Source organism: Coffea arabica, chromosome 1e (assembly GCF_036785885.1).
Source record: "Coffea arabica cultivar ET-39 chromosome 1e, Coffea Arabica ET-39 HiFi, whole genome shotgun sequence".
NCBI lineage: Eukaryota > Viridiplantae > Streptophyta > Magnoliopsida > Gentianales > Rubiaceae > Coffea > Coffea arabica.
In genome coordinates, this window is record NC_092311.1 from 18325330 (window position 1) to 18335316 (window position 9987).

The 9987-nt window shown below is 37.8% G+C and overlaps 1 long non-coding RNA gene across 1 annotated transcript; it reads right to left on the bottom strand.

The window, feature by feature from the left end:
• Window positions 1–4366: 4366 nt before the first annotated feature.
• Window positions 4367–7905, bottom strand: LOC140021345 (uncharacterized). The gene is made up of 3 exons (XR_011825142.1): window positions 7631–7905; window positions 5236–5296; window positions 4367–4389 (listed from the first exon to the last, which is right to left on the bottom strand). It is a non-coding gene; the product is annotated as an uncharacterized lncRNA (long non-coding RNA).
• Between the last annotated feature and the right edge of the window lie 2082 nt (window positions 7906–9987).

Sequence of the window (9987 nt, forward strand, 5' to 3'; positions counted from 1 at the left end):
TAAGGTTCACTGAATGAATTAGTTGAGACATTGCAGTCCTTTCAAGAGTAGATTCTTTACACATCATTTTGTGTGTTGATCAAAGTAGGCCATCCATTCGGACTTTGTCCTCATTTTTAGGACAAATGTCTCTTCTTACTCCAATTGACCAAATTTGTTAAAATTATTTTTCACTCAATAAGTTGGTCAGATTCATCAGGTATTGTAGTGCCTACGCCCAGAGGATTGCATTTTCATGCTAGGCCTACCCTTAGCATAAAAGGGTTCCCCCATAGGACATGCATACCGATTTTACAATTTTGCTTACTAATTCTGGGTATTTTTCTTTTATTTTTCACCCTCCCCCCTGCATTCATAAAAATATTTCAATAAGGTGAAAATATATTTTTTTCCTATATCTGATAACAATTTTGATCCGATAAGGTTCGAAAAGTTTTACTTGAGTTTTGGGCAGACCCTGCAATGAAAACATGAAAGATCTATTTGGAAACGCTAGGCTAAAGCCTCTAAGAGACTTCATCATTATTTTTCAAAGAAAAGAAAAAATTCTGTTCCAAAAAGGAGGCAAAAAGTGTGTATATGTGGAGCTCTTCAGAAGTCTTTCTCTTCTCATTTGCAAAAATTTTGTTTCAAACTGGTTCAGCAATAAAGTTTTTTATTTATACAATTGTTGTTTTGTATATAATCATGTATGTTTCATTCTTTTTTGGCTATTTGAGGGATTTCATGATGAATTTTAAGAAATAAGACCGAATTGAGATTTTTCAACCTTTTGCCTGAAATTTCACACTAGATTTGTGATCTGAGCTATACAATAAGAGTGCTCAAAAATTAAAAGAGGTTACTCAAAAGGCCCAATGAGATATCTTTTCTCTTTCACTGTACAATTCCTATTTTGCCCACTTCTATCAGCTCCCCCAAAATCAGTCACGTTGATTGATAAATTGCAAATTGGGGCAATCTTTGCTTGAAAATGTCCACTGTATCTAACCGATTCAATTCACATCTAAGTGAAAGCAAAAATGTGCATTATTCTTATTTGTTTGGAAAATTTGGAATTATACTTCAGGCGTTCATTTCTCTATCTATACAGATTTTTATCATTTGCTCTCCCATTTGAGCCTTAAAAGAATAATTTCGTTTCAAATAAGGGCCTTAATGATCCCTACCCCAAATTGGGAAAATTTTCAAAAGGGAATGGATTCTCAACGAGCAATTCGTTTACTTGGTTGTCATGAGGCGTAAGAATGATACTTTGGCCATAGTTTCTACAACCTAAACACTGCTTATCCCTTGCATTCTCATTTGAGCTAAAATGGGTGGTTCTTTTCAAAGGCACTTATGATCGCACCCCACAATGGGGAAGGAGATTGGAGAATTTGGGAAAAGGGGAAGAAAAAGCATAAATGCTAAAATTAAATTGGGAAAATTTGATTCTATCTGGGTTTCAATTTTGAGGGGAAAAAAAAAAGAAGAGTTCTGTCCGCCGAACCGCTTGTGGATGAGCAAGAGTCTTCCTCAGTCAATTAATTCAGATACATGTAAGAAATTTTGCATTAATGAAAGCTTTCTTTCAGGGTCAATGTGAGGAATGGAACAAAAGTCAGGCCGTCTTCCTTTCCAATCAAACATTTTATCCCTAATTATCCCTTTTGAACCTGCAGAATAATCTATTTCATTTGGCAACCCCTGAGAATCGCAAACTCCACATTGGGGTAAATTGAGTTTTGAAAAAAAAAAGGGGGAAACAGAAAAACCCCAAACTGGGGAAAATTTAATTTTTTAAGGAAGGTCGAAAGAAAAGAAAATGAAAGAAAAGAAAACCTCGGTGAATGAAACGATCGAAGGTCGGAAAAGAGAAGAAAGAAAGGAAAAGAAAAGGAGAAAAATGAAAGAAAAAGCCTCAATGGAGAATGAACTGGGGCAAGTTTTGATTTAGCCCTGAAATAGGGTTGGCGCAACAATGCGATCTCAGATTACTTAAACCACTTTTGAAATTTGCCTTCAAGCCTTAACTTTTCTAAGCACCCCACCTGACCCCATTACAAAAGCCGAAAGTCCTGACTTCTGTTCTTTGCAATGGCCCTGTCAAGAAAATTTCTGATGCCGAAAAATTTTAGCTGTATTTCTGAATTGCTTGGGTATGGGGTTGACGCTACTCACCATGAGAAAATCCACCAGGTCGAGGAAAAGAAAAGGAAGCAAAAACAAAGCAAGAAAAGTAAATGCAAGAAAATGCAGAAAAATTCGACGCTGAAGTCCCTGGTGAATGATGAGAAAAATGCAAACAAAGTCTGAGATCTTTGAGTTCAAAATAGGGGCAATTTTGGAAAAAATGCGATCTTCGGTGCAATGTCCTTGAAAGACTTATTCTTTAACTATCGTTTTCAAGCCACATTACAAGCTCATAAAGTCCATCGCTGACTTATCCTTCATGACAGTCCAAAGTGAGGATTGTGCTCATAAGAAAATCCATCAATCATTTGTGATCATAAGGGTATAACCAGTTTTCGCATGTTTAGCTATCGTTTCTACCCCTCTGTTGCAAGCATACAAAACCTATGTGTTGACTAAGTTTTCTTAAGAAATAAGGGTGACAAACTATTTGCTTTCACTAAGATGTGGTATTGAAGGGATTACATACTAGTTGGCACAAGAATAAGACAGATCCTAACCTCCCATTTTCTTTAGTCACCTCAAAATCAGAAATAATACCCACTTAATTGGTCCTGAAAAATGAGCTAACAAGAAGTGGTGACCCATTACCTCAAGCATCAATACTAAAGTAAGGAAGGAATCATTTGTAATTTGGTATTATTCTGAGAAATTCATCATGAAATTTTCTGTTAGGAAACATAGTTTCTTGCAGTGTTCAAATAAATGGAGAGTCTTCGAAACAAATTTTTGCAAATTGAATGGGTCCACACTGGGACAAATTTTCATTCAAGAGATTTTGCAAAATGGGTCCATACTGGGGCAGATTTTGTAACACATTTGAGGATTTCGTCCAAGAATCAAATAATACATTTTTCAAATCAATCACGCTGCTCTTTTCATAAAATTTAAGTGCATGTCATACTTTGGTAAGCCCCCTGTGCAGGTATTCATGGCTGAAATCGACGAAAGAGCATCTGGTGATGTGGAAGGCCGATGCCGAAGAAAGAGAAGAAAGAAGGGAAAAGGGACCTACACTGGGGCAAATTATTTTTGAAAAAGGTTCTCTCGAAAAGGTCAAAAAAAACAAAAAAACAAAAAAAAAACAAAAATCAAATTTAATGCCTTGTGGGCGAAGTTTCAGCGTATGCCGCGCACCCTTCTATCCCCAATTTCTTGACAATCACACTTAATTTCTCGACCAATTGGATGGCAGGACCGGGTCTTATCCCACTGACCATTCACAAAGATCACGTAGGGCCTGGATTTTGTGCCGTCAACTTCACAAAGATCACGTTGGGCCTGGATTTTGTGCTGCCAACATCACAAAGATCACGTTGGGCTTGGATTTCGTGCCACCAACATCACAAAACATCGCGTTGGGCCTGGACTTTGTGCCGCCAACATCACGTTGAGTTTGGATTTTGTACCACCAACTAAGGCAGGCTCGGGTTTAATCCCACTGATCAATTCTCAAGGCAGGCTCGGGTTTAATCCCACTGACCAGTTATTAAGGCGAGCTCGGGTGCTATCCCACTGACCGACCAATTCTCATGGCAGGCTCGGATTCAATCCCACTGACCGATCATCATGGCAGGCTTGGGTTTAATCCCACTGACCAATTCATCACACTAGGGCAAATCTTTGGATAATTTTTCGAGCAAGTCTTATACAGTTTCTTCATACATACCAGCATTTCTTTTATACTGCCACTAGCCGTTGGGTTAGTCCCACTAGTGCGCATTTCTTTTATTCTGCCACTAGCCGTTGGGTCAGTCCCACTAGTGAGCATTTCGTTTATTCTGCCACTAGCCGTGGGTCAGTCCCACTAGTGAGCATTTTATTTTGCATCGCCACTAGCCGTGGGTCAGTCCCACTAGTGAGCATTTCATTTTCACTATCACTACCCGTTGGGTCAGTCCCACTGTGACAGTCCCACCTCCCCCTAAGGCGTACAAAAGGGTTCGGCGGACCGCCTGCCCAGCTCTCGCCAGGACTCACTCACTCGTATCTTACGTATACATCCATAGACAAGAAATAACATCGCAATTCAAACTTATAATATACATCGAAATTCAAATCCAGATACAAAGCTTCTACATACCAAAATACTTCAAAGTGTTTACAATTCGAGTACAATCAACCCTGGTCGGGTACTAGCACAAGTACAAATTCAAAATTTAAAACAACTAGACTACGCTAGTCGGTACATGTCTCACGCCTCGCTCGTACCCCCTGTAAGGAAAACAAATGGAGTGGAATGAGCTAAAAGCCCAGTGAGGTTCCAAATAGCAAGTTGACCATTATTTAAAGGTACACGTATCAACGTAGCAAAAGATAGCGAGCATAACAAGTTCATAAAAGTGAACACTAACACTTCAAGTAGCAAATTTCCAAATGAACGAGTGTAAAGTGCTTTTGGTTTTTAATAGAAACAATAATCCAATAGGCAATAATCATTTCCAAGTATAAGGATACGGATGGCTCTCAGGAGCCAAGTTCCCATTGCTTCACCAGAGCTTGATCAAATATTAGTTGACACTCCGTCAACTTTCAAGAAAAGTAACCAATCCAGTAGATCACCACTTAACTCCAATCTCCGTCCACCAACGAAACCCCTTACCGGGCCCGAACTCCAAGATAAACACTGGTGGTAATACTCTAGTATACCGATTAGTCGAGGAGATAACACTCCACTCGACAACACTAGATACCCATGGTTCATTATCTATGCGACCAGGCCCTTGCCGGCTCGACTCGATTAACTAGCCAATGGGGTTTAGGTCCCCAAAAAGTCGATGAGATAACACTCCAATCGACTGAATCAAGATAAAAGTACGAAGACGGGAATGAGAGGTACCTCCCACTCAGATCGAGTGTGGTACATACTGCCGCTCAGTACTTACAAGTCACGTACAAGTATCTCAAATCAATTGCAACAATAAACAAGTACATATCACATTAAGGGCAAGTGCGATAAAGTACACCCTTGCTCGATCATACCAATCACATATCATTCGACCATATTGGTCAAATATTAAAACCAGTGTCCAGTTCAATCAGGTATTTGGAAGCACTCACCAAAGGTCTAGTGCCTCTCAAAAGTCACGTTCAGGTCCAACTCCTTGGTTGGAGTCCAAATCTGCGATAAAATATCATTTATGAATGTAAAACTCTCTAAAGTTCGAAACATAGGAGTTTCGCTTCAAGAAAATCAAGTAAATGCAAATCGTTTAAGTAGTATTCACGATACTTATCAAATGCCGAACAATTCATGCTCGCTCTTGAACCTTTGTAACTTTGAAGCAATTATACTTTGAAATACCATTTGAGTCGAAGAAATGGAGAAAACATATTTCCATTAGTCGTAATTTTCATTTTTCCAAGGGTACAAGTTTCGGCCGAATTCTAACTCATATACCTTGATAAAAAAAGACGCAAATATCCTAGATGGTTCACGTGGTATTCGCTCTCAAGCCTTACTCGAGTCGCAAGTATATCTACCTAGCCCTCGAGTGCAAATTTGGGCAGCACGCCCTTTGTATTTACCTATTTTTCAGCCATTTATGGCTTCATTCTTTTTCTCAATCAGCCCCAAAACACATATAAATAATCTCATCACAATAGTCGTTCAATAGGCTAAAATTCATCCAAATACAAGGCAATTCTAGCAAGTAAGCTTCACTTGGAAATTCGAAAATAGTGGCTAAAAGCTAAGTACAAGTCTTGACCGTTTTAATTAAGATAACTTGTTAAAAGAGTAAAACTTTGAGGAAATAAGAGATACATTAGCGAGAGAAATTCAATAGGGGTACATTTGAAGTCAAGGAAGTGGAAAAATCAAGGTAAGAGGTTGGAAGTAGGCCGTCCGAGGTTTTAAAGTCAAGAAGCCTGTTTCTCTGCTTTAGGAATCTACCGAGATGAATAGTAACAGTAAACTTTAAAAATTCGCAACTCGAGTTCCACAAGTCAAAAAATTATGAAAGTTATACCGTTGTAAAATAGATTTTTAGTACTACCACATCCCAGAAGACACTTTTCAGAGATTAAAATCACAAATAGGCCAAATATTCGATCCAAGTCAAAAATTCATTTTCCTGAAGAAACTGGACATTCAAGCAGGGCAGCCTACTTTGAGGAGTCACGGACAGCAGTACACATGGCGAAAAAATATGAGAGTTTTAAAGAACAAAGGCCCATGAGTCTAGTTTCAAATGCCACTGACGGCACCTCAATCGGATTTTTCTACACCAAGATATAAGCATTTTACTGAAATTGGTCAGTGAAATCCGAAAATCTGGAAACTCAATTTCACTTGTGAAAAACTCCTTTTTCTCTTTTAAAACCACAAGACTTTTATTCCAACCACCCATACATTAAGTATGACATTCATACCAGCAATTTTAACATAATTTAAGCATCAAATTTCAACAAAAACCAAAGATATACGTATATTCAAAGTTGAAAGTTTTGTAAGATGTGTAGACTAAGATTAAATCATTTTCTATTCAATAGTCATGGATTCTAAGTTGTTTGTAGTTTGGGTTTTGTTCCACTGCACCAATGAATAGCAACCAGACTAAGCCAACCATCATGCAGCTTAACTGCACCAATTAATAGCAATCTAAAGTTTAAATACCCACTTCCTCAAAACATTGACATGTTTTATAAAAGGAGAAAATTTGAACTTCACTACCATTATTCTTATACGGAACCTGGTAATATATCTAAAATGGAAATTAATCATATACTGTGTCCTTGAAGAGCACTACCTAAGGAACCAAGAGACATAGATATTGGCACCCAAATCCGTAGTATACTGGTTTTCACAGCAGCTCTCTCTTTGAAGCATCTGACACGACTTCTATTTCAGAAACTCACCATTGTTATCTAAAAATAAAGCCAAGAGTGCAGCATAGCAACTAGAACAACTTATATACGACTTTCACAGCTAGTAATCCTATATAACCTGAAGTAGATATATTTCATACTTCTGCTAACACGAGTCTTCAAGGAAATTCCAGTTACAAGCGTTAAAATTCTAGCTCCTTAGCCTCGGTCATCTCAGAAATTTTCCAGCACCCAATCAGCCTTTAATCTAAATTTTCTTCAGCAAGGTTCATTCTTAGCTAAAGTCTAACATTCATGTCCATATACGTGAACTAGAGAGTGTATATCAGTCATGCACATAAGAAACAATCAGAAAATCTCAGCTTAGCTTAACAATATCACATAACAGCTTCTATTGAGCATTTCCAGCACTTGGTCAGTATTTTAATCTTTATTTCTTCAGGCAAACCTCTTATAAACTTAAGGTAAATGTATAACATATGTTTCCTATCATTGGTTTTCCAGAAATTTCCAGCAATAAATCCAGTCTTTACAACCAATTTCTACTTCAATCCAACCTCAAGGAAATATACATCAAAAGCCCTCTAAAGTATGTGAAAGAAATTAAAGTTCCAAGTCATGTTACCTTTAAAACAAGCTAGAAGTTAACTCCCCTGTTTTGGTCCTTCTACTCGATCAAACAAGCTGGAAATGGAAACAAGACTCAAGCTTCCTTTCAGTTTTCTCTCGCTGGTTCCTCTTGGCTGAAGTGGAAACAAAACAAGGGAAATTTCTTTGTTTTCCCCAAATTTTCTCTCGGCTGGAAGGTGGGTGCAAGCCACAACCTTTTCCTCTCAACTCTCTCTACTCTCTCTCGGCTAAGGTGGGACAAAACAAGTGAGCAGTCTTGTTTGTCTTTGTTTTTCTTTCTCTCGGTGGTCGAGCTAAAGAAAAGAAACAAGAGGAAGTAAATTTGGCTTAGTCAACTTGCATGCTACTTGGTCAAAAATGGAGGCAATGGAGAAATATGTCTCTCTCGGTTGGCCAATTGGAGTAAGACAAGGAAAAACAATCCGGCAGCTTTCCCTTAAATTTGTTTTTTCCTACTCTCTTGCTTAGTCAAAATTTTCGGCCAAGAGAAGAAGATTATGGCTGATATTTCCACTCCATGGTCGGCCAAGAGGTAAGAAAAGGAATGAAATGTCTTGGTCCATTTTGCTTCCAAGGTGAAGACTAAAACTAGTCTTGATCAAAGTCAAAAATCGAATAATTCTAAAAGTAATTAGCCAAGATTAACCCTTCATTTCCACTCAAATAGAGTTTGCACAACCAAATAAGTTTGACTACTTCAATTAGACCGTTGCAAATGTTTTCAAAATTATTGGACCGAAACAAGAAGGTATAAAATCATATATAAATCATTTTTGTGAGAACCCAGAACGGAAAAAAAAAAAAAATTATTATTATTATTATATATTATTTTATTTCTGTGCACCGTTTTCTTTTATTTGTTTTATTATATTACTTTTATTAACATTTTATCAGTAAATATAGTTTTAAAATCATTTTACTAGTATAAGGTAGTTCGTGAGAAATTTGGAACGTATTTTGGACGTGGGACCCGCTAGTGCATTAAGTGAGAGAAATTCGGTCGATTCGATTAAATTTTGCATAAAGGGATTGTATTACTAGGTGTTAGGAGATGATTAGAGGTTACCTAGATGGATTAACCATGGAGGGACAAGAGGATAACTCTAAGTGAACATAAGGTGCCAAGTGTCCAATTTTGGTTGGCCAAACCATACCTAACTTTGCCTAACTTTCTTTGTCTTCACTTAAAAGTCAAAATTGGACCAAATTATCTTCATTCTTCATCTCCTCATGGCCGAACCTCTCTAAGCAACAAAGAGAAAAATTCCTCAACCTTCCATCTTCTCATCTTGCTTCAATCTTGAAAATCAACCGATTTCTTCTTCAATTAGTCCATAAAATCATCTTGCTAGGAGTGTTTGAAGACCTTGGTGGTGTTGTTTTGGAAGAAAACTCTCTAAGCTTCAACCTTTCTTGAAGATCTAAGGTATCTTGCTTGGAACTCATCTTTTGTTTCTACTTTTGGCCAAGTGGTGCCTTATAGTAGCTATATGCGTGATTGTACGGAAGATTTGGTGGATTGGAGTGAAGTTTCCTTAATTTTCTGATTTTTCTTGGAATTTTCTGGTTTCATATGGATGTGATGTTGTGGTCATCTATGTTGGTTGATAATAAGGGGGAATGACTCTAGGAGGTGTGAATTAGTGATGATTGCAACCAATTTTGAAGTTGGATTGAAAAATGAAAAGTTAGGGTTTCCAAACCCCTAATTCTGTCCGGTTTTGTATCTCAGGCTTAGAGGCCGAATTGGACTTTGCTCAAAACATGAAAGTTGTAGGTTTTGATGTGTTTGAGGTGCCTGTAAAATTTCAGGTCATTTGGAGTAGTGTAGAGAGAGATATGTCGATTTTACTGTTGCTGTTCTGGGTTGATCAGAATGCGAAAACTGCACTAGTAATTAGCCATTTTGACTGGAATTTGTTTGGATTTTGTTGTTGGTGTCTTCTGATGAAATGTAGCTGGATGTCGTAGCTATCATATGCCTTTGGAATCACTGCATTTGGACTTGTGTAGACTGAAATGGACTCATTACAGTGTTGTGCAATTTGTGAACCTGCAATTTCGGTTCTGGTTTGGTAATCTGCATTTTTGACCTAGTTGTGCTAGGATTTGGACCGAGTGGCCTTCTACATTGTTGTAGCCCTGGTTCTTAGCTTCGAAACGGTGGGTCTTACACCCTAATCCGATAAGCGTAACGCAATTTGTGCCATTACCGCATTAGGAGGTCAAAACTGTTTTTTTTTTTTTTTTGTTGTTGGAACAAATGAGTTACATTTCCTGATTTTCTGGTTTGCTTTCATGCTTAAAATGTATATGAAACCCTATTGGGGTTGTGATTGGTATTGCTTATGA